This window comes from Coregonus lavaretus (assembly GCF_964263955.1).
Source record: "Coregonus lavaretus genome assembly, chromosome: 1".
Taxonomy (NCBI): Eukaryota; Metazoa; Chordata; class Actinopteri; order Salmoniformes; family Salmonidae; genus Coregonus; species Coregonus lavaretus.
Window position 1 is genome coordinate 47773004 of NC_139988.1, and position 25243 is coordinate 47798246.

The window sequence follows — 25243 nt, forward strand, 5'->3', positions numbered from 1 at the left end:
TTCCATTGCTCATCCTTGAGATGTTGCTACAACTTGATTGGAGTCAAACTGTGGTAAATTCAATTGATTGGACATGATTTGGAACACCGGTCTATACAAGGTCCCACAGTTGACAGTGCATGTCAGAGCAGAAACCAAGCCATGAGGTCGAAAGAATTGTCCGTAGAGCTAAAATCGAGCACACAGCCATGCAATCTCCATAGACAAACATTGGCAGTAGAATGGCCTTACTGAAGAACTCAGTGACTTTCAACGTGGCACCGTCATAGGATGCCACCTTTCCAACAAGTCAGTTCGTCAAATTTCTGCCCTGCTAGAGCTGCCCGTCAACTGGAAGTGCTGTTATTGTGAAGTGGAAACGTCTAGGAGCAACAACGGTCATAGGAGCAACAACGGTCAGCTGTGAAGTGGTAGGCCACACAAGCTCAGAGAACAGGACCGCCGAGTGCTGAAGCGCAGAAAAGTCGTCTGTCCTCAGTTGCAACATTCACTACCGAGTTCCAAACTGCCTCTGGAAGCAACGTCTGCACAATAACTGTTCGCCGGGAGCTTCATTAAATGGTTTTCCATGGCAGAGCAGCCGCACACAAGCCTAAGATCACCATGCGCAATGCCAAGCGTCGGCTGGAGTGGTGTAAAGCTCGCCGCCACTGGACTCTAGAGCAGTGGAAACGCATTCTCTGGAGTGATGAATCACGCTTCACCATCTGGCAGTCCAACGGACTAATCTGAGTTTGGCGGATGCCAGGAGAACTCTACCTGCCCAAATGCATAGTGCCAACTGTAAAGGTTGGTGGAGGAGGAATAATGGTCTGGGGCTGTTCTTCATGGTTCGGGCTAGGCCCCTTAGCTCCAGTGAAGGGAAATCTTAACGTTACTGCATACAATAACATTGAAGACCATTCTGCGCTTCCAATTTTTTTGCAACAGTTTGGGGAAGGCCTCTCCTGTTTCACAATGACAATCCGCCCGTGCACAAAGCGAGGTCCATACAGAAATGGTTTGACGAGATCGGTGTGGAAGAACTTGACTGGCCTGCACAGAGCCCTGACCTCAACCCCATCGAAACACCTTTGGGATTAATTGGAACGACGACTGCGAGCCAGGCCTAATTGCCCAACGTCAGTGCCCGACCTCACTAATGCTCGTGGCGGAATGGAAGCAAGTCCCTGCAGCAACGTTCCAATCTAGTGGAAAGCATTGCCAGAAGAGTGGAGGCTGTTATAGCAGCAAAGGGGGGACCAACTCCATATTAATGCCTATGACTTTGGAATGAGATGTTCGACGAGCAGGTGTCCAACTAATTTGGGTCATGTACTGTATCTCCACAGGGTTAGCATTCCTCAGCTCAGATTCCAAATGACGTTTTTCATGACATAAGGGTATTGGATGTGCATGCCACCATTTTCTGCCATTGAGGAGGTCTTATTTCAGAGGAAGACAAAGACAGACAGGGCCCTTTGGCACTGGGGTCTCCCCTTGCTGCCGGTGTTGTGTGGTGCTGTGGAGTGGAGTCTGTAGCGTCTACCAGTTCTCTCCTTCTCTCCATTCCAGCCAGCCAGTGAGCTCTGGCTAATGATGGGCTTGATTGAGCCCATTTACTTCCCCTCAGCCAGTAATGACGGCATTACCCTGAGTAGCAGAGCCTGGGAGCTAGCTGGATCCCCGCCACAGCCAGGAGGACGACGGAGGCCAGCTCTGTTCTTGGAGATGACTGAAGAAATACAGGACACATAAGAAGACTTGCATACAGGAGATGTACAGTATATGGTAGGGGTATTCCAATCTGGGCCTCAAGGTCAGCAACACTTCTGATTTGATTGCAATCCTGTCACTGTTAGACAGGACAGATGGATTTTCCAATCAATGTGAATAGCCCTGATGTATCTATGGGCCCAGTATAATCTTCACTCCTTTCTCCAGAGTTGTGCCTCTTCGAGGCATCCCTGAAATAACCGGAGCCAAGGCCTTATTACCACTACGAGATATGAAGGAGTCTGAGGAGCAGGGTGGTGAAAGAGAATTCTACTTTTCAATTCACATTACATCCTTGCCTTACCTTTCGTTGTGGCTGGTAAGCTGACATTCTTGGTCTGCAGCTCAAATTGACAGTACATATTACAGTAGCCACTAAGCCCAAACTATTCAACAATGACACATTTTTCTTCTAAATCAAATCAAATTGTAATCGTAAACAACAGGTGTAGACTAAGTGAAATGCTTACTTACAGTTGAAGTCGGAAGTTTACATACACTTAGGTTGGAGTCATTAAAACTCGTTTTTCAACCACTCCACAAATTTCTTGTTAACAAACTATAGATTTGGCAAGTCAGTTAGGACATCTACTTTGTGCATGACAAGTAATCCAACAATTGTTTACAGACAGATTATTTCCCTTATAATTCAATGTATCACAATTCCAGTGGGTCAGAAGTTTACATACACTAAGTTGACTGTGCCTTTAAACAGCTTGGAAAATTCCAGAAAATGATGTCATGGCTTTAGAAGCTTCTGATAGGCTAATTGACATCATTTGAGTCAATTGGAGGTGTACTTGTGGATGTATTTCAAGGCCTACCTTCAAACTCAGTGCCTCTTTGCCTGACATCATGGGAAAATGAAAATAAATCAGCCAAGACCTCAGAAAAAAATTGTATACTTCCACAAGTCTGGATCATCCTTGGGAGCAATTTCCAAACGCCTGAAGGTACCACGTTAATCTGTACAAACAATAGTACGCAAGTATAAACACCATGGGACCACGCAGCCGTCATACCGCTCAGGAAGGAGACGCGTTCTGTCTCCTAGAGATGAACGCACTTTGTTGCGAAAAGTGCAAATCAATCCCAGAATAACAGCAAAGGACCTTGTGAAGATGCTGGAGGAAACAGGTACAAAAGTATCTATATCCACAGTAAAACGAGTCCTATATCGACATAACCTGAAAGGCCACTCAGCAAGGAAGAAGCCACTGCTCCAAAACCGCCATAAAAAAGCCAGACTACGGTTTGCAACTGCACATGGGTGCAAAGATCTTACTTTTTGGAGAAATGTCCTCGTCTGATGAAACAAAAATAGAACTGTTTGGCCATAATGACCATCATTATGTTTGGAAAAAAAAGGGGGTAGCTTGCAAGCCGAAGAACACCATCCCAACCGTGAAGCACGGGGGTGGCAGCATCATGCTGTGGGGGTGCTTTGCTGCAGGAGGGACTGGTGCACTTCACAAAATGGATGGCATGAGGAAGGAAAATTATGTGGATATATTGAAGCAACATCTCAAGACATCAGTCAGGAAGTTAAAGCTTGGTCGCAAATGGGTCTTCCAAATGGACAATGACCCCAAGCATACTTCCAAAGTTGTGGCAAAATGGCTTAAGGACAACAAAGTCAAGGTATTGGAGTGGCCTTCACAAAGCACTGACCTCAATCCTATAGAAAATGTGTGGGTAGAAGGCCTACAAACCTGACTCAGTTACACCAGCTCTGTCAGGAGGAATGGGCCAAAATTCACCCAACTTATTGTGGGAATCTTGTGGAAGGCTACCCAAAACATTTGACCCAAGTTAAACAATTTAAAGGCAATGCTACCAAATACAAATTGAGTGTATGTACATTTCTGACCCACTGGGAATGTGATGAAAGAAATAAAAGCTGAAATAAAGTCACTCTACTATTATCCTGACATTTCACATTCTTAAAATAAAGTGGTGATCCTAACTGACCTAAGACAGGGAATTTTTACTAGGATTAAATGTCAGGAATTGTGAAAAACTGAGTTTAAATGTATTTGGCTAAGGTGTATGTAAACCTCCGACTTCAACTGTACGTGCCCTTCCCAACAACGGACAGAGAAAGAAAAGAGAAATAATAGAAAAGTAATAACACGTAATAATAAAAGTAACTAGGCAATAGTAAACATGTCCCCCACGAATGATGCAGGGACACCCCCTTGGGCCAATTAGTGACAACAAATCAAGCTCAAACGGGAGAAGAGATATGCTTGTTCAAAGTCTGGAATTTCAGTTTATTACTATAGCGCCCCCTTGGGCCAATCAGTGTAATTTTGTAATTGCCAGATCTCTATCTCATCATTCACCCAAGTTTCGTAAATATCAGGCCAGTGGTGTCTGAGATATTGCGTGTGACTAACGTACGATCGGACAGCGAGAGGTTCATGTCCACCCTACGATTTCATCGTGGGGCACAATAAATATGTTTTAGCCCTCCTTGAAAATAGGAATAACAAATAAGCTACAGAAAAAAAAGGACAGAGCCCTCCACACAACCTCTCAGTCTTGCGAGAGAGAGAGAGAGCTTGGTAAGTAAGTTCTGTCTCGTATGACTGCTGGGTGTATAACTAACCATTATCAAAAAAGGCAATAGTAAACATGTAGTCCCCCACGAATGATGCACCCCTACCATATAAAATAAAGCAACATGCAATAATTTCAAAGATTTTACTGAGTTACAGTTCATAAGGAAATCAGTAAATTGAAATAAATGTATTAGGCTCTAATCTATGGATTTCACATCTGGGCAGGGATGCAGCCATGGGTGGGCGGCCCAGCCAATCAGAAGCCAGGGGAGCCAGGCCCAGCCAACCAGAATTAGTTTTTTCCCCACAAAAGGGAAATACCCCCTCCTCAGACTTTTGCAAATTATTTAGTAAATGCCTGATCTCTATGGCAAGACTCATCATTCAACCAAGTTGTCAAAATCGGGCCAGTGCTGTCTGAAATAAATAGTGTGACTAACGTACAAACAAACGTGGGGAACAATAATAAGTAACGATAACTTATATAACTATATACACGAGGTACCAGTACCGAGTCGATGTGCAGGGGTATGAGGTAATTGAGGTAGATATGTGCATATAATTACGAATAAAAGTGACTAGGCAATAGGATAGATAAAACAGTAGGAGCAGCGTATATAATGAGGGTCAATGCAGATAGTTAAATAGTTAACCAAGTAGCTACCCGGACTAACTGTTTAGCAGTCTTATGGCTTGGGGGAAGAAGCTGTTCAGGGTCCTGTTGGTTCCGCTTTCCGTGCGGTAGCAGAGAGAACAGTCTATAACTTGGGTGGCTGGAGTCTATGACAATTTTTAGTACCTGGTATAGAGGTCCTGGATGGCAGGGAACTCGGCCCCAGTGATGTATTGGGACGTACAGTGGGGAAAAAAGTATTTAGTCAGCCACCAATTGTGCAAGTTCTCCCACTTAAAAAGATGAGAGGCCTGTAATTTTCATAATAGGTACACGTCAACTATGACAGACAAATTCAGAATTTTTTTTCCAGAAAATCACATTGTAGGATTTTTTTTATGAATTTATTTGCAAATTATGGTGGAAAAAAAGTATTTGGTCACCTACAAACAAGCAAGATTTCTGGCTCTCACAGACCTGTAACTTCTTCTTTAAGAGGCTCCTCTGTCCTCCACTCGTTACCTGTATTAATGGCACCTGTTTGAACTTATTATCAGTATAAAAGACACCTGTCCACAACCTCAAACAGTCACACTCCAAACTCCACTATGGCCAAGACCAAAGAGCTGTCAAAGGACACGAGAAACAAAAATTGTTGACCTGCACCAGGCTGGGAAGACTGAATCTGCAATAGGTAAGCAGCTTGGTTTGAAGAAATCAACTGTGGGAGCAATTATTAGGAAATGGAAGACATACAAGACCACTGATAATCTCCCTCGATCTGGGGCTCCACGCAAGATCTCACCCCGTGGGGTCAAAATGATCACAAGAACGGTGAGCAAAAATCCCAGAACCACACGGGGGGACCTAGTGAATGACCTGCAGAGAGCTGGGACCAAAGTAACAAAGCCTACCATCAGTAACACACTACGCCGCCAGGGACTCAAATCCTGCAGTGCCAGACGTGTCCCCCTGCTTAAGCCAGTACATGTCCAGGCCCGTCTGAAGTTTGCTAGAGTGCATTTGGATGATCCAGAAGAGGATTGGGAGAATGTCATATGGTCAGATGAAACCAAAATATAACTTTTTGGTAAAAACTCAACTCGTCGTGTTTGGAGGACAAAGAATGCTGAGTTGAATCCAAAGAACACCATACCTACTGTCAAGCATGGGGGTGGAAACATCATGCTTTGGGGCTGTTTTTCTGCAAAGGGACCAGGACGACTGATCTGTGTAAAGGAAAGAATGAATGGGGCCATGTATCGTGATATTGAGTGAAAACCTCCTTCCATCAGCAAGGGCATTTAAGATGAAACGTGGCTGGGTCTTTCAGCATGACAATGATCCCAAACACACCGCCCGGGCAACGAAGGAGTGGCTTCATAAGAAGCATTTCAAGGTCCTGGAGTGGCCTAGCCAGTCTCCAGATCTCAACCCCATAGAAAATCTTTGGAGGGAGTTGAAAGTCTGTGTTGCCCAGCGACAGCCCCAAAACATCACTGCTCTAGAGGAGATCTGCATGGAGGAATGGGCCAAAATACCAGCAACAGTGTGTGAAAACCTTGTGAAGACTTACAGAAAATGTTTGACCTGTGTCATTGCCAACAAAGGGTATATAACAAAGTATTGAGAAACTTTTGTTATTGACCAAATACTTATTTTCCACCACAATTTGCAAATAAATTCATTAAAAATCCTACAATGTGATTTTCTGGAAAAAAAATTCTCATTTTGTCTGTCATAGTTGACGTGTACCTATGATGAAAATTACAGGCCTATCTCATCTTTTTAAGTGGGAGAACTTGCACAATTGGTGGTTGACTAAATACTTTTTTTCCCCCACTGTATGCACTACCCTCTGTAGCGCATTGCGGTCGGATGCCAAGCAGTTGCCATACCAAGTGGTGATGCAGCCAGTCAAGATGCTCTCAATGGTGCAGCTGTAGAAGTTTGAGGATCTGAGGGCCCATGACAAACCTTTTCAGCCTCCTGAAGGGGAAGAGGCATTGTTGTGCACTCTTCATGACGGTGTTGGTGTGTGGACCATGATAGATCCTTAGTGATGGGGACACCGAGGAACTTTAAGCTCTCGACCCGCTCTACTACAGCCCTGTCGATGTTAATAGGGGCATGCCCGACCCTCCGTTTCCTGTAGTCCACGATCAGCTGTAGGCTGATCAGCTGTAGGCTACACTCATTACATTTTCTAAAACATATTACCCGATTGAATAATTCAACCAAACCACATTACACTCTTGAATAATGCAACAATTCACAAGCATGTACATACAGACAATTAAAGGGTTTATTTTCTCGTCTGAAGGTTACAGTCATTACATTTTAGCTTCAAGAGTTGCTATAACAGCATGTCTTCAAGTAACGTTAGCCTATCAAAAATGACAATTAACCCTCTCACACAAATATAAAAGTACAGTAGGCCCACCTTACAACAAACCAGGCTTCATTTTTATCAATATCATGCAAATCATTACATGCGGTAAAAGCAAATTGCGACTGAAAACGTGGGTATGTGAATTCATCACAACGAGCTGTTTTATATGGAAGCCCATACCAGCCACCAATTTTTTTAATGATTTGTCAATGATAACAACCACAGCTGCAAGTAGCCTAGACAAGCCTATGTGCTCTGATTCCATCTGGGCCTGGCCAGGGGAAATGTAACGTCATGTTTTTATAGCCTAAGCTATGTATTTATAGCCTAAAATAGGCCCATTTATTTTTGTTCAGAGAAAATGTGAATTTGATCAAATTTGGTTTATATTCACACTTCCGGTGGCTAAGCTACCTAGGTCTTTTTAATAAAAAAATTGACTGGAATTAATCAATAAACACAATAGTGATGTTTAGCCGGCGCATCTTTTACATCATGTCACCCTACTGGATTCACGTCATCACGCAACAGACGTCATCAGAGCGCGCAACAGAACAGTGTACTGTCTACACTCGGTTTGTTGTTTTTATTTAATAGCTTTCATTAAATTGTTTTTAAAATCATAGCTGAAGTTTATATTGCTACTGGTTCCGCAAACCGGTCAGCCTTTACGGCTGGGACCGCAAGTTAATGTCCCGGATTCCTGTTAAGTAGCAGTTAGCCTACTCTATTTTCATTATGGCTAACAGCTAATGCTAGCAGTGCTAGCCCACTGGTGTTTTTATCCACGGCTAGGCACAAATGCTTCAGGTGTGAGATGATTTCCACACAATCACAAGATAAAGATAAGGTAGAACTGGAAAATGGACAGGGATTTGTCTGCCCTAAATGCACTACCATCAAGCATCTTAGGGAAGAGATCGTCCGGCTTTTAGCTCAGCTGCGAGAAAAGGAAAACCTGCTTTTGAAGTACACCGACCTTGCTGTAAACCAGTCAAACCAAATCTGTTTTAAATGCCTCCTATAGCAAAGCGTCCGATGAGTCGGGCGGCATTAAACTGTCCCAATCCATCAGACATGTTAAGCTCAACTTCACGGCCCATGGGAGACCAGACACTCGCAAGGCGTAGGAGATTGGGAAGGTAGTCTGGCCACCCATCTATCCGAGAAGATCAGATCCAGCTATCAAACAGCTTTGCCCCACTTGAGACGGACCTACCAGCCCCGGGAGTCAGCACAGATCCTGGGTGTATATCAACAGCCCAGTGGCACCCTCCCCACGGCCACCACAGTTCAGCAGGTCATTTCCCCATCAGATTCCATCATGACCACCATCATTATGGGCAGCTCAATGGTGAGAGATTTTGGCCTGCCCACGGTCTGTGGACCGACCAGGGTCCACTGTCACCCAGGAGCCCATGTCCATGACATCAACTCTCTCCTGCCCACGGTTCTGACCAACTACTCCAATATTGACACCATCGTCACTCACGTAGGTTCTAACGACCTTCGTTTTAGGGAGGACTGCAAAAAATGTTTTAAAGACCCTCACTAGCACTGGGAAGATAATTATCATCTCTGGCCCCCTCCTGTGATACCGAAGGGGTTCTGAACTTTTCAGCTGACTCTTTGCCCTAAACGAGTACCTGAAGAAACTAACCCAATTTATGTTCCTTTAACTCTGCCTTCTAGTGAGTTTATACAAACTGTCATCTCTTACCATTCTGATAGATTGGAGACTGTCAGAAAACGTAACGTTAATAATTTGGTTGTTATTCAATTGGTTACCTTTAGGCAGATGCCCCAGGGGCAAAGTGGCCCACACTCATTGAATATGGCACTTTTAAATGTTAGAGCAATCCCTAGTAAAACCTTTCTCATGAATGACCTCATTATTGAGTGCAAAGTTGATTGCATGTTTCTCACTGAAACATGGCTGTCTTCAGACTGTAGTGCAGCTCTTATTGAAGCCTCCCCCCCCAGACTACATATTTTCATACTCTATCAGAAAAGGGAAAAGGGGTGGGGGGACAGCCTCTATTTTTACTAATGCTCTAAGCTGTAAGGACATTTCATTTGGCGACTTTGGGTCTTTTGAGCATCATGATCTACTATTTAACTGTCAACCACCAGTGCTGGCCATAACCCTATATAGGCCACCAAAGCACTGCCCCACTTTCTTTAAATGATTTCTCTGAACTATTGTCCTTGAGCACTATAAAAAAAATCACTGTGTTGGGCGATTTTAATATTCATGTTGACAAAGAGACTGACTCCAAGGCCATTGAAATTATTAATCTTTTGAGCTCTATGGACAATCCAACATGTTACTGGGCCCAACCGTAACCGCGGCCATACACTGGACCTGGTTATTACCAATGGGCTTTCTATTGACATATCCTCTATTCTTGATGTTGCTTTATCTGATCACAGTGTATTTGTTACTACCTTGATGCCCATAGCACAGGGTAATACTGAACGCATTACTAAGAAATGCCATTGTACCTCTGAAGTTGTAACAGATTTTATTGAGTGTATGAACAATACCCCATCACCTGTTTGGCCTTCCTCTTCTGATGATTTAATTGCTAACTTTAATATCAAATTAAGGGCAACCATTGATGCCATAGCGCCAGTAAAGTTGAAAAAGGCCACATCCAAACGGAGAGCCCCGTGGATGAGTGAGAAAACGACTAAATTAAAGAGAAATTGCAGAGAAGCAGAGCGGAAGTGGAGAAAGTCAAAGTTGCAGGTCCATTATGATATTCTGAGAGAGCAATTTGGCATATATAACAAGGCAATTAGAAATGCCAGACGGGCAAATTTTTCTAACTTGATCACTAAATCAAAATAATTTGAGAGTGCTCTTCCCGACCATTGATGGCCTGATAAATCCTATCCCCCGCAAACCTATGTGAACGTTCCTCCACATCTAAATATGATGAGTTTGCGGCATATTTCAGAGATAAGATTAAAACAATTAGGCTGGGTATCAGTCAAGCAAGACCTGATTAGATGTTTGATGATATGTGTCCTAGCCTACCACGCAAAGGCACTATGGATTTATTTTCCCTGGTTGACACAGATATGCTCAAGTGATAACACAACTTAAGTTTTCTACCTGCCTTCTCGATCCTATCCCCACCACCTTCTTCAAAACTGTTTTTAATTGTTAATCACTCCAACCTTCCACTCTTAAGAACAATTCTGAAGAAATTGGTTTTCAAACAGCTAATTTTTTTTGAAAAACTCCAATCTGGCTCAGCACAGAGACAGCCTTAGTTAAAATGCTAAATGATCTTAGAGCCAACACAGATGCCAAACAGCTCTCTGTCCTTGTACTCTTGGATTTAAGTGCTGCATTCAACACTGTTGACCATGATGTCCCTCTGGACAGACAGGAGAGGTGAGTTGGCCTCTCTGGTCCATTTCTAAATTGGTTTAGGACATAAATTATTTAACCGGTCGAGAGTTTGTCACCCTTGGTGAACATAACTCAGAGAATACATATCATGTAACGTTCCATAAGGTTCGATTTTGGGTTCGGTACTGTTCAGTTTGTTTATATATACACACAGTACATTCGGAAAGTATTCAGATCCCTTGACTTTTTCCACAGTTACATTACAGCCTTATTCTAAAATGGATTAAATTGTTTTTTCCCCCTCATCAATCTACACACAATACCCCATAATGACAAAGCAAAAACAGGTTTAGACATTTTTGTAGATGTATTACAAATACAAAACGGAAATATCACATTTACATACAGTTGAAGTCGGAAGTTTACATACACCTTAGCCAAATACATTTAAACTCAGTTTTTCACAATTCCTGATATTTAATCCCAGTAAATATTCCCTGTCTTAGGTCAGTTAGGACCACCACTTTATTTTAAAAATGTGAAATGTCAGAATAATAGTTGAGAGAATGATTTATTTCAGCTTTTATTTCTTTCATCACATTCCCAGTGGGTCAGATGTTTACATACACTCAATTAGTATTTGGTAGCATTGCCTTTAAATTGTTTAACTTGGGTCAAATGTTTCGGGTAGCCTTCCACAAGCTACCCACAATAAGTTGGGTGAATTTTGGCCCATTCCTCCTGACAGAGCTGGTTTAACTGAGTCAGGTTTGTAGGCCTCCTTGCTCGCACACACTTTTTCAGTTCTGCCCACAAATGCTCTATAGGATTGAGGTCAGGGCTTTGTGATGGCCACTCCAATACCTTAACTCTGTTGTCCTTAAGCCATTTTGCCACAACTTTGGAAGTATGCTTGGGGTCATTGTCCATTTGGAAGACCCAACTTCCTGACTGATGTTTTGGGATGTTGCTTCAATATATCCACATAATTTCCCTTCCTCATGATGCCATCTATTTTGTTTAGTGCACCAGTCCCTCCTGCAGCAAAGCACCCCCAAAGCATGATGCTGCCACCCCCGTGCTTCACGGTTGGGATGGTGTTCTTCGGCTTGCAGGCTACCGCCTTTTTCCTCCAAACATAACGATGGTCATTATGGCCAAACAGTTCTATTTTTGTTTCATCAGACCAGAGGACTTTTCTCGAAAAAGTACGATCTTTGTCCCCATGTGCAGTTGCAAACCATGGTCTGGCTTTTTTCCTCCAGCATCGTCACAAGGTCCTTTGCTGTTGTTCTGGGATTGATTTGCACTTTTCGCACCAAAGTACGTTCATCTCTAGGAGACAGAACGCGTCTCCTTCCTGAGCGGTATGACGGCTGCGTGGTCCCATGGTGTTTATACTTGCGTACTATTGTTTGTTCAGATGAACGTGGTACCTTCAGGCATTTGGAAATTGCTCCCAAGGATGAACCAGACTTGTGGAGGTCTACACATTTTTTTCCTGAGGTCTTGGCTGATTTCTTTTGATTTTCCCATGATGTCAAGCAAAGAGGCACTGAGTTTGAAGATAGGCCTTGAAATACATCCAAAGGTACACCTCCAATTGACTCAAATGATGTAAATTAGTCTATCAGAAGCTTCTAAAGCCATGACATCATTTTCTGGAATTTTTCCAAGCTGTTTAAAGGCACAGTCAACTTAGTGTATGTAAACTTCTGACCCACTGGAATTGTGATACAGTGAATTATAAGTGAAATAATCTGTCTGTAAACAATTGTTGGAAAAATTACTTGTGTCATGCACAAAGTAGATGTCCTAACCGACTTGCCAAAACCATAGTTTGTTAACAAGACATTTGTGGAGTGGTTGAAAAACTAGTTTTAATGACTCCAACCTAACTGTATGTAAACTTCCGACTTCAACTGTAGGTATTCAAACCCTTTACTCAGTACTTTGTTGAAGCACCTTTCGCAGTGATTACAGCCTCGAGTCTTCTTGGGTATGACGCTACAAGCTTGTCACACTTGTACTTGAGGAGTTTCCCCCATTCTTCTCTGCAGATCCTCTCAAGCTCTGTCAGGTTGGATGGGGAGCGTCGCTGCACAGCTATTTTCAGGTCTCTCAAGAGTTGTTCGATCGGGTTCAAGTCCGAGCTCTGGCTCGGCCACTCAAGGACATTCAGAGACTTGTCCCGAAGCCACTCCTGTGTTGTCTTGGCTGTGTGCTTAGGGTTGTTGTCCTGTTGGAAGGTGAACCTTCACCCCAGTCTGAGGTCCTGAGCACTTGGGAGTAGGTTATCATCAAGGCTCTCTCTGTACTTTGCTCCGTTCATCTTTCCCTCGATCCTGACTAGTCTCCCAGTCCCTGCAGCTGAAAAACATCCCCACAGCATGATGCTGCCACCACCATGCTTCACTGTAGGGATGGTGCCAGGTTTCCTCCATACGTGATGCTTGGTATTCAGGCCAAATAGTTTAATCTTGGTTTCATCAGACCACAGAATCTTGTTTCTCATGGTCTGAGAGTCCTTTTGGTGCCTTTTGGAAAACTCCAAAGCGGGCTGTCATGTGCCTTTTACTGAGGAGTGGCTTCCGTCTGGCCACTTTACCATAAAGGCTTGATTGGTGGAGTGCTGCAGAGATGGTTGTCCTTCTGGAAGGTTCTCCCATCTCCACAGAGGAACTCTGGAGCTCTGCCAGAGTGACCATCGGGTTCTTGGTCACCTCCCTGACCAAGGCCCTTCTCCCCCAATTGCTCAGTTTGGCCGGGCGGCCAGCTCTAGGAAGAGTCTTGATAGTTCCAGACTTCTTCCATTTAAGAATGATGGAGGCCACTGTGCTCTTGGGGACCTTCAATGCTGCAGAAATGTTTTGGTACCCTTCCCCAGATCTGTACCTCGACACAATCCTGTCTCGAAGCTCTACAGACAATTCCTTCGACCTCATGGCATGGTTTTAGCTCTGACATGCACTGTCAACTGTGGGACCTTATATAAAACAGGTGTGCGCCTTAACAAATCATGTCCAATCAATTGAATTTACCACAGGTGGACACCAATCAAGTTGTAGAAACATCAAGGATGATCAATGGAAACAGGATGCAACGGAGCTCAATTTCGAGTCTCATAGCAAAGGGTCTGAATACTCATTTTTAATACGTTATGTGGTATTGTGTGTATATTGAGGAGGAAAACATTGTATTTAATATATTAAAGAATAAGGCTGTAACTTGTGGAAAAAGTCCAGGGGTCTGAATACTTTAAGTTTTCGCTCCAACAGCAGTTGTAACTAACCTGACTCCGCTTATCAACCAGCTAATTATTTAATCAGATGCGTTAAGATTAGGGTTGGAGTGAAAACCTACAGAATGGCAGCTCTCCACAAACAGGGTTGGAGATCCCTGTCCAAGGCAATAGATCGCAAAGCAACATCCCCGCTAAACTTTTTGGAAATGGCAAGTTCACTTTCTCATCCATAAATAGTCAAGTGCAAATGCAGTTCAGCAGCTCAAAATCAGCAGGATGTGGGGCATTGTTATTAGGAAGGACATCTACCATGGATGGATCGCTAGAATAATGATTATGATCACACTTCATCAATGTAAATATTATGGGGAGACCTATACATTTGGCAGCCAAGCACGAGTTATCAGTGTAGCCTATTATCGTCTAGACATGACGTTGAAATATCTTCACGCCTACAATAACAACCTCCAGGCTTCCATCATAAGAGTCAATTCAATTTGAAAAAATTAAGAATTACAGGGGGCAGTTTGGAAAAATTAATCCTGTGTGAATCGTCCTCTGGAATAGCGCACATGCTTGAATAATAATTACAAAACCAACGTCTCTAGTAATACCTGTCCGAATAGGGCTATAACATAGCAAAGAATAGGCTTATCAGTGTCAAGTGCGCCGCATCATCCCACGGGATCCGTCAAGGCTGCACACAGCAGAAAAATCACTAATATATTCTAGTTCCTACACCTCACCTTCTATATTCAAACAAAATAGGCCTTTTATAGGCAAATTGGCAGCATCATGCTCAAGTGAGTCCTCTAGAACGCAAATGTAGTCTTCCTAGTAGGACTCTGCAATAATGAGGTCGTCTGTATGTGTGCGCACATCCGTTCCAGCATGTTTAGGGAGTCAAGCAAAAGTCGACTCCAATCACAGGAGTCGGAGTCAGCTCCAAAAATCCTTGAGTCGTGCACCACTAGTTTTAAGGTCTCTGCACTGGCTGCCTGTGAGTTTTAGAATTACTTTAAATATTATTCTATTGGTTTTTAAATCAATCCACGATTGTGCACCCAATACATGTCAGACATGCTTCTAAGTTATGTACCCAGTAGGTCCCTCAGGTCCTCTGGCACTGGCCTTATAACTATCCCAAAGCCTAGGACCAAGAGGCATGGAGGCAGCTTTTAGTTACTATGCCCCCAGCCTCTGGAATAGCCTGCCAGAGAACCTGAGGGGATCCGCAACTGTGGACATAATTAAAATTGATCTTAAAAACAGCTTTGCTTTTCCTTAGGGTTCTTTTTAGTCGTTCAGTTTTTATTGCTATTCTTTTGTTTATCCTCTTATGTTAGTTGTGTAGTAAATATTTGTTTTTATTTTCATTGTTTTTATTAGTTTTTTCTCCTGTGAAGCACATTGTGTTGCATTCCATGTCTGAAATGTGCAGTAAAATAAAATTTGACTTGATATACTGTATGATTACCCTGTTAGTCTTTTTGTTAGTTTTGTCCAATCGCAGGTGTCTCTGTCTGTGTAAAAGGTTTGTTTTCATCCTCCCTAAGGACAGTAGTTTTTCCAGGATAAAAAAACAACAACATATGACCTGATCAGAAATCAAAGCCCATACAAAACAGTTTATTTTGTTAATGTGTTTTATTTTTTTATATATTTTTTTACAGCTGATTTATTACTATGTCAAACGCTACGACTAGGGTCCAGAGTTGGTTAGGTTAGCCTACTACCAGATCAGAAAAAACTATGGGCCCCAGGAAAACCATTGCCCCCATGCCACCACCCTGGGACCTGTGGTGCCACATCTGAAATCACCACACAATGTTTTAAATTATTTTTTATTTATTTTTTAAGCTACATTTTACATGGTTTTGGTGGTGGGGATGGGCTTCCATATTTTACATGGCTCACTGCAGCAGGTAGCTACTGCGACAATTTCAGAATTGTCTCAACAACAAAAAAACGAAATGTCTCAAATTTTAGGAAAATGTCTATACATTTCAGCCGCTTCAAAAATATGGTTCTGCTATTACCATTTATACTGCAGGAGTGTAAACTCAATGAGACAATTCTGTTTACACTGCCCTCCTTCTAGTGGGGCAACTGTCAGGCGAGTGCCGTGCGCTACCTCCATAGGTAGCGGTCGAGATGTAGCAATTACGCAAGTTTACATTTGAGTAATGTGTAGCCGACTGTATTTTTACGAAAAGTGTAGCAAGTGTGAAGAGGTTCTAAGCTACTCAGCATGATTAAGCAAAAACCCAGCAGATTATTCTCGCTGTAATAACCAAACAGAGCGGTAACAGCATCACTCCCCGTAGTTTGAGCTTTGTGTGATAATCAGGGGCTTACATATTGTCAGTCTGAGCGGAGGTTAATAGATGGGCAGACCAGGGGGCTAACACTGTGAAGTCTACATATCAACCAACAGCGAGAAGTGAATTACTGGTACAGATACGGTCAAGCATATTGGCACCCATGCACGATTCACTCTCTTCTAAAATAAATTGAAAAAACATTGTGCATGTTTGATTTACAACTGCACAGAACCAAAAATGAAATTTGAGATTTTTCACTTCAGTCAGAAAAAATATTTGCACACAAGAAAAATACAAAACCATAAAATGGAGTTAAAAAAGGCAAGTGAAAAGTGCATGTGCAGGAGAGGAAGAAAAAAAACTGAGGGGCTTGTAAGGCACCTCCCCTTTCAAATATTTATACAACAAAATAAATACATTGTCTCCTGATTTAATAAAACATAATTAAATAGTTGAGGATTTAAAGAAAATGAAAAACAATGTATTAAAAAAAATAATAATAATAATTAAACCTTTATTTAACTAGGCATGTCAGTTCAGAACAAATTCTTATTTACAATGACGGCCTACACCGACCAAACCCGGACGACGCTGGGCCAATTGTGCGCCGCCCTATGGGACTCCCAATCACGGCCGGTTGTGATACAGGCTGGAATCGAACCAGGGGGTCGCCTCAAGCACTGAGATGCAGTGCCTTAGACCACTGCGCCACTCGGGAGCCCAATCAGTGGTTAATCAATAGTGGCAGAAGATTATTGGGATGAGTCATTGTATGGAATGTCCAGGAGATCTTTTTTCATTTTGTATTTGAAGGAGTGCAGTTCTTGAGGTGTTCCGGGAAACTGTTCCCCAAAATAACTGAGTATTGAATTTGAAAAGATATTGAAAAGAAACAGGGAGAAGGTTCATTTTGAATGGAAATACAAAAATATATTAGTTGAAGTCGATTGATTTCTTAAATGTTGAGAATTTGAAGATAAAAGAGTGGAGAGGAACTAGCACGACTGTCGGAATGAGTTGCCATCCTCAAACAGTCTCTGTAGACCAGGGGTGTCAAACAAATGTTGGCCCAGGGGCAGCATTCAGTCTTCAACAAGGTCCGGAGGGCCGCACTGAAAATTGGTTATATTTCCTTGCCGCTAAAATAAAATAAAAAGTCCTCCATTCATCGTTTTTTCAATTTTCCATGCTCTGTCTAGCTTTCACTTCAGTGTTTATTAGAGAGCTGGACACAGTCAAGAAACTGCATGAATGTAGGTCCATTATAATTTCTACACAGTTTCGATTTCATTTTAGTCATTTTAAAGTACAATGCATTCGGAAAGTGGTCTGACCATTGTCTAGACGATAATAGGCTACACTGATAACTCGTGCTTGGCTGCCAAATGTATAGGTCTCCCCGTAATATTTACATTGATGAAGTGTGATCATAATCATTATTCTAGCGATCCATCCATGGTAGATGTCCTTCCTAATAACAATGCCCCACATCCTGCTGATTTGAGCTGCTGAACTGCATTTGCACTTTACTATTTATGGTTGAGAAAGTGAACTTGCCATTTCCAAAAAGTTTGGCGGGGATACTGCTTTGCGATCTATTGCCTTGGACAGATTAAATAATTAGCTGGTTGATAAGCGGAGTCAGGTTAGTTACAACTGCGGATGGAGCGAAAACTTACAGGAAGGTAGCTCTCCAGGAACAGGGGTGGAGAGCCCTGCCTAGGATAACAGCCAGCCAGGGTTTCATTAAATAAGCTATAGGCAATGCTTTTTTTGTTGCACATTTTAGGCCTACTTACACTGATGCATTTGGCGATGTTCAACTTCAATTCACTGGCAGTACGAAGAATAGCTTAGCCATACTCGATGATAGCCTAATTTACAGTTCTTTCAGAAAGTATTCAGACCCCTTGACTTTTTCCACATTGTTACATTACAGCCTAAAATGTATTAATCTACACAGAACACCCCATAATGACAAAGCAAAAACAGGTTTGTTTCCAAATGTATTAAAAATTAAACGGAAATACCTTATTTACATAAGTATTCAGACCCTTTCTTATGAGACTTCGAAATTGAGCTCAGGTGCATCCTGTTTCCATTTATCATCCTTGAGATGTTTCTACAACTTGATTGGAGTCCACCTGTGGTAAATTCAATTGATTGGACATGATTTGGAAAGGCACACATGCCTGTCTATATAAGGTCCCACAATTGACAGCGCATGTCAGAGCAAAAACCAAGGCATGAGGTCGAAGGAATTGTCCGTAGAGCTTCGAGACAGGATTGTGTCGAGGCACAGATCTGGGGAAGGGTACCAAAAAAATTCTGCCGCATTGAAGGTCCAAGAACACAGTGGCCTCCATCATTCTTAAATGCAAGACATTTGGAACCACCAACTCTTCTTAGAGCTGGCCACCTGGCCAAACTGAGCAAATCGGGGGAGAAGGGCCTTGGTCAGGAAGATGGCCAAGAACCCGATGGTCACTCTGACAGAGCTTCAACGTTCCTCTGCGTAGATGGGAGAACCTTCCAGAAGGACAACCATCTCCGCAGCACCACCAAATCAGGCCTTTATGGTAGTGGTCAGACGGAAGCCCGTCCTCAGTAAAAGGCACATGAAAGCCCACTTGGAGTTTGCCAAAAGGCACCTAAAGGACTCTCAAACCATGAGAAACAAGATTCTCTGGTCTGATGAAAGCAAGATTGAACTCTTTGGCCTGAATGCCAAGCGTCATGTCTGGAGGAAACCTGGCACCATCCCTACGGTGAACCATGGTGGTGGCAGCATCATGCTGTGGGGATGTTTTTCAGCGGCATGGACTGGGAGACTAGTCAGGATCGAGGGAAAGATGAACGGAGCAGAGTACAGAGAGATCCTTGATGAAAACCTGCTCCAGAGCGCTCAGGACCTCAAACTGGGGTGAAGGTTCACCTTCCAACAGGACACCGACCTTAAGCACACAGCCAAGACAACACAGGAGTGGCTTCGGGACAAGTCTCTGAATGTCCTTGAGTGGCCCAGTCAGAGCCCGAACTTGAACCCGATCAAACATCTCAGGAGACTTGAAAATAACTGTGCAGTGACGCTCCCAATCCAACCTGACAGAGCTTGAGAGGATCTGCAGAGAATAATAATAGTAACTCCCCAAATACAGGTGTGCCAAGCTTGTAGCGTCATACCCAAGAAGACTCGAGGCTGTAATCGCTGCCAAAGGTGCTTCAACAAAGTACTGATTAAAGGGTCCGAATACTTATGTAAATGTCATATTTCCTGGGGGGTTTTTTTAATTCTAAAAACCTGTTTTTGCTTTGTCATTATGGGTTATTGTGTGTGGATTGATTTATACATTTTAGAATAAGGCTGTAATGTAACAAAATGTGAAATAAGTCAAGGGATCTGAATACTTTCCGAATGCTGATGACAACAATACCTTTTGCAATTTTATTGGAGACAAATGAAATGAGATCTTTCCAGTTTCTTATTGCCAATGAGGATTCCACAGAATTTGGCAGATTGAACGCGGGATAGTAAATTATTGGATATACTGATTTCTTCATGGAAGGTTGTATATTTTGTAAGAGCTTTATTTGCTTTGAACCAGTTGCCTACATTATTTATGATTAGTCTTTCACTGTTAAACTTGAATCATGCCCCATATGAATTAATTTGGCCTTTCTGACAAGCATGGCTTAGGGCCAAAGTAGATGTGCAGGGGGACAATGAGTGAAGCCTCCCTTGGGAGTTGAGGTCAGCCTTCTTGACATACACACTTCACACACACACACACACACACATACATCACTGGCAACAGGACCAGAGGTGCCAGTAGAGTCTACATACTAAATCAAAGGTCCAAGCAGAACCCCAGCAGGATAGAGAAATGCAGATGGGATGAAATACATTGGATGGAAAACTAGATGGATCTCAGGGTGGAGACAGACAGGTCAGAGGGGAAGGGGGGGCTAAACAAAATAAAATAACAAGAACCTGCACTGCTGAAGCCCCCTCCGCTCTCTCCCCCATCCCATAACACGCTACTCTGCCCGAGACTCAGCAAACACCTTTGCCCTTTTACATTGTTGGGTAGAGTTCAGCCCAAACACCCACCCTGGGACCCTTGGCGCTGCTGGAGGCCCTTTCCACTGGCCGTGCTTTGGAATGGGTGTGAGTGCGTGAACCCACTGCACCATGGGCCTCTAACAGGCACTTCATCATGAGGGTAGTGACACGGTTTGGGCCCAGGGTGCTCTCCACTGCTGTGTGGCTCTACTGACTGGAGCTTTGATTGTTCTAGCAGGGAGAGACTGGGCCGAGATGACGACGGTCAGTCAGATGGATTAGATAGACAGAGACAGATAGCTGGAGAGAGCTAAGCCGCTGAAGTATCAGCAGGTGACTGGCCCACATGCTTGGCTGGGAGAAGGTCCCTTGACCGGAGTGTCAGATCATCGCGCAATGCTGCTGGATCACAAAACCAACATGTCCACGATAGAGCTACCTGCTTTCTCTAATCTTCAGTTCACTATTCAAAACGAGGGTGGATCCAAGGATGAAGCCTAGGCAGTATAGCAATAGAAATGCCTACCCGGATCACATATGTGTAACTAAACTATGTAGCTACACATTACATCTAATTTAGAACCGAGAACTTGCAAGGAAATCTGTGGCGAGAGGAGTCTCCGCAGATCATGCAGCCCAGGGTTGAGGATGCCTTGCAGTGGCGAGCAGAGTGGATATGGAGGAGCAGGTAGGGGTAAGTTGTGCATGTGTGTGTGGTGTCAGGGTTTCCGTTAGGAAAATGTGGCGTCAGACACTGTGACCGGGAAGATTTTAATTTACCGGCCATTTGAGAAATTTACCGGACACATATGCATTAGGGCGTCCACCGACAGTGCTCTGAATGACAGAAATCACATTTAGATCATGGTAATTCATCTTAACAGAACATACAACTCCTGTAATGAAGCAGCGAGCTAGCGAGAGAGTGGAACGTCTCCCTGGAGTCACTTTTCGTCCTGATCTTCCAAGGCCCTTTCAGCGCCACAACATGATATAATCTACGGCGGAGGGGTAGAGATCCCCCTCTGCTGGTGACACTTAGTATCACACTGGATACTTACCTTGGGCAGGCTGGCCAGTGGGGTGGGGGAGAGGGTCAGCTCAACGTCTAGTTCAGGGGCTTGGGTATCCTCCTTATGCTTGACATCCAGGATCAGCTGGGCAAGGAAGTTCTGCTGGAAGCGAGTCCATTTGCCCAGAGCACCTGCGTGGAGCAAAGACCTCATCCAATTACCATGTTATACTTACACTTCTATGACCAAAACTGTAAGCCTTCTAAAGACCAGGCTGTTACTGTATGTTGAGACTGTTACTTACCTATCATGTTCATCTCTAGGCCAGAGAGTTCGTTGGCCCGTTGGAAGTGCTCCTTGGCTGGGTTGTACTCATAGTAGGTCAGAGAGGTGTAGCCACATTCAAGGTGGAACTGGATGGACAGGTTCCGGAGGGTTCCATCAGAGAACAGAGGCTCACACTTCATTACTGCAGAGAAGATGAGGGGGGTAAAAGGATAAGATGTCATTCTATTTTAGTTAAATGTATAACTATTTGCATTGTTATCATAATCTATTATCAGTTCAGAGCGGTGTAAAACAAATATTGTTTTTCACTTCTTCAAAGTTTTCAAAAGATACCATCCCACATCCCTTTTAGCACATCTACTCCTAAAACAGAAGTATTCAGCATTTTTTAAATCACGGACATCCCTTGAAGACCATCCAGAGGTCCATTAGAGCTCAGTGCACCTGCAGACCATTCCCATGAGGCCATTCGTCAGCAACATCGTGAGCGAGAGATACCTTGAGGCGACACATTAAAGAGAAGAGGTGTTTTGGCTTTGTCCTTTGCTCTACCTCTCCCCGTCCGATAGGATTACCAGTTTGGTCTCGTTGAAGGCTGTGCGCGGTGTGGATATTATCCCTGGCTCCTAACGTGTATAATTCATGATGCGGTGTACCCTCGCATTCCCCCATTCAACATTTATGAGGCAGCCCGGGAGAGTGCCAAGGAGATTTACTCTGCGCCTTGTCACCGTCACCGTGTCACCTTCACACCAGGAAATTCGCTTCCTGGGCTGTTGTGAAATGTGCAACGGGAGTTTTATTAAATTTTTTTACACATGATTTGGAGTCAAATATCGATATAATATTGTCCAAAAATAATATTGTAATACGTAACTGTATTGCCTGCGCCCCCCCGCCATCACTACTACCTACCCATTTCACTTAGCTTCAAAACGTTTTCTCCTATTTCATGCCTACTGATCACGACCCTGGCAGCAAATGAGTACAGCGTGACATGAAAGCAACCATATTATATTAGCATGGGCCCACACAGAACAAATGAGCATTTATCTTGACGGGTTTCCAGCTAATCCTTTTATTAAGTCTGTTATCTGGGCATTGTTAGAATGAACATTGACTGATTAATGAATTCTCAGGAAATGTTATGGTAGAGTGAAAAAGAGAGCAAATGAAAACAGGTCACAATAACAGTCAGTGCTTGAAATAAATTTTTATTTTAACCCATTTTCTCGGCGTCAACTCAAAACCAACAGCAATGCGTAGGAGGGGAAAATGGATTGTAAAAATCCCCTTTTCCATCTGCATGCCTCTCACAACCAGGAGCTCACACAGAGTAGTAAAAGGGATTGTGTGGTCTTTCGCTGGCTGCTCCTCTGGAATATGGATTGGCTTTCATCGCCAGCAGAGCCTGGTCACCCTTCACACACTGTTAAGCGTCACTCTCACACACCCCCACAACAAAAATCTGCAAACCAACATTTCAAGCATAACAGAAGTCACCTATAATCTTAAACCGTGGTCTGCTACTAATGACCTGGTGGCAGGTCTATGCAATAGGATAAACCAATGCTGGGCAAACAAGTGGACTATAATGAGCTCAAACCACCCTGAAAGAAAGGGTAAACAAAAAAAAGGGGGGGGGGGGGGTTTCAAGAGGGAGAGTTATGAAAGTGCCCTTTAGTCTCATTTTCACAATTTCTTCAACTTATATGAGGAAAAGGGGAAAACTCAATTGTGCACACTGGCTAAACCAATATCAAAGACTAATACTCCATTATGGAAGGGATAAACGCAGACGTTCTCGGAACAAGGCGGAGCAGAGTCCCTTTGCGGAGTTCATTTTTCCAAGGCAATGTACAGAACGGAGGTGTTTATTCCACTTATACCATAGTTACCCAAGAAAACAATACTAAAGAACATTTACCGGTAGAAATACAATTTCGTTCATATACAGGGCATTCGGAAAGTATTCAGACCCGTTGACTTTTTCCATATTTTGTTACGTTACAGCCTTATTCTATAATGGATTAAATAAATAAAAATCCTCAATCTACACACAATACCCCATAATGACAAAGTGAAAACAGAAATACCTTATTTACATAAGTATTCAGCCCCTTTGCTATGAGACTCGAAACTGAGCTCAGGTACATCCTGTTTCCATTGATTATCCTTGAGATGTTTCTACAACTTGATTGGAGTCCATCTATGGTAAATTAAATTGATTGGACATGATTTGGAAAGGCACACACACACACACACACCTGTGAGGGGAAACAAGTATTTGATTCCCTACTGATTTTGTACGTTTGCCCACTGACAAAGAAATGATCAGTCTATAATTTTAATGGTAGGTTTATTTGAACAGTGAGAGACAGAATAACAACAACAAAATCCAGAAAAACGCATGTCAAAAATGTTATGAATTGATTTGCATTTTAATGAGGGAAATAAGTATTTGACCCCTCTGCAAAACATGACTTAGTACTTGGTGGCAAAACCCTTGTTGGCAATCACAGAGGTCAGACGTTTCTTGTAGTTGGCCACCAGGTTTGCACACATCTCAGGAGGGATTTTGTCCCACTCCTCTTTGCAGATCTTCTCCAAGTCATTAAGGTTTCGAGGTTGACGTTTGGCAACTCGAACCTTCAGCTCCCTCCACAGATTTTCTATGGGATTAAGGTCTGGAGACTGGCTAGGCCACTCCAGGACCTTAATGTGCTTCTTCTTAAGCCACTCCTTTGTTGCCTTGGCCGTGTGTTTTGGGTCATTGTCATGCTGGAATACACATCCACGACCCATTTTCAATGCCCTGGCTGAGGGAAGGAGGTTCTCACCCAAGATTTGACGGTACATGGCCCCGCCCATCGTCCCTTTGATGCTGTGAAGTTGTTCTGTCCCCTTAGCAGAAAAACACCCCCAAAGCATAATGTCTCCACCTCCATGTTTGACGGTGGGGATGGTGTTCTTAGGAACATAGGCAGCATTCCTCCTCCTCCAAACACGTTGAGTTGATGCCAAAGAGCTCGATTTTGGTCTCATCTGACCACAACACTTTCACCCAGTTCTCCTCTGAATCATTCAGATGTTCATTGGCAAACTTCAGACGGGCCTGTATATGTGCTTTCTTGAGCAGGGGGACCTTGCGGGCGCTGCAGGATTTCAGTCCTTCACGGCGTAGTGTGTTACCGATTGTTTTCTTGGTGACTATGGTCCCAGCTGCCTTGAGATCATTGACAAGATCCTCCCGTGTAGTTCTCATGATCATTGCAACTCCACAAGGTGAGATCTTGCATGGAGCCCCAGGCCGAGGGAGATTGACAGTTATTTTGTGTTTCTTCCATTTGCGAATAATTGCACCAACTGTTGTCACCTTCTCACCAAGCTGCTTGGCGATGGTCTTGTAGCCCATTCCAGCCGTGTGTAGGTCTACAATCTTGGCCCTGACATCCTTGTAGAGCTCTTTGGTCTTGGCCATGGTGGAGAGTTTGGAATCTGATTGATTGATTGCTTCTGTGGACAGGTGTCTTTTATACAGGTAACAAGCTGAGATTAGGAGCACTCCCTTTAAGAGTGTGCTCCTAATCTCAGCTCGTTACCTGTATAAAAGACACCTGGGA

At 43.3% G+C, this 25243-nt stretch overlaps 1 pseudogene across 1 annotated transcript in view; it reads right to left on the bottom strand.

The window, feature by feature from the left end:
• Positions 1-25243, bottom strand: part of LOC311133326 (tetratricopeptide repeat protein 27-like) — a 169084-nt pseudogene that overhangs the window by 117469 nt on the left and 26372 nt on the right. The window contains exons 5-6 of the transcript XR_014615196.1: positions 21637-21801; positions 21381-21523 (exon numbers count right to left, since the gene is read on the bottom strand). The product of XR_014615196.1 is annotated as a tetratricopeptide repeat protein 27-like (transcript). The remainder of the gene's footprint in view (positions 1-21380; positions 21524-21636; positions 21802-25243) is intronic.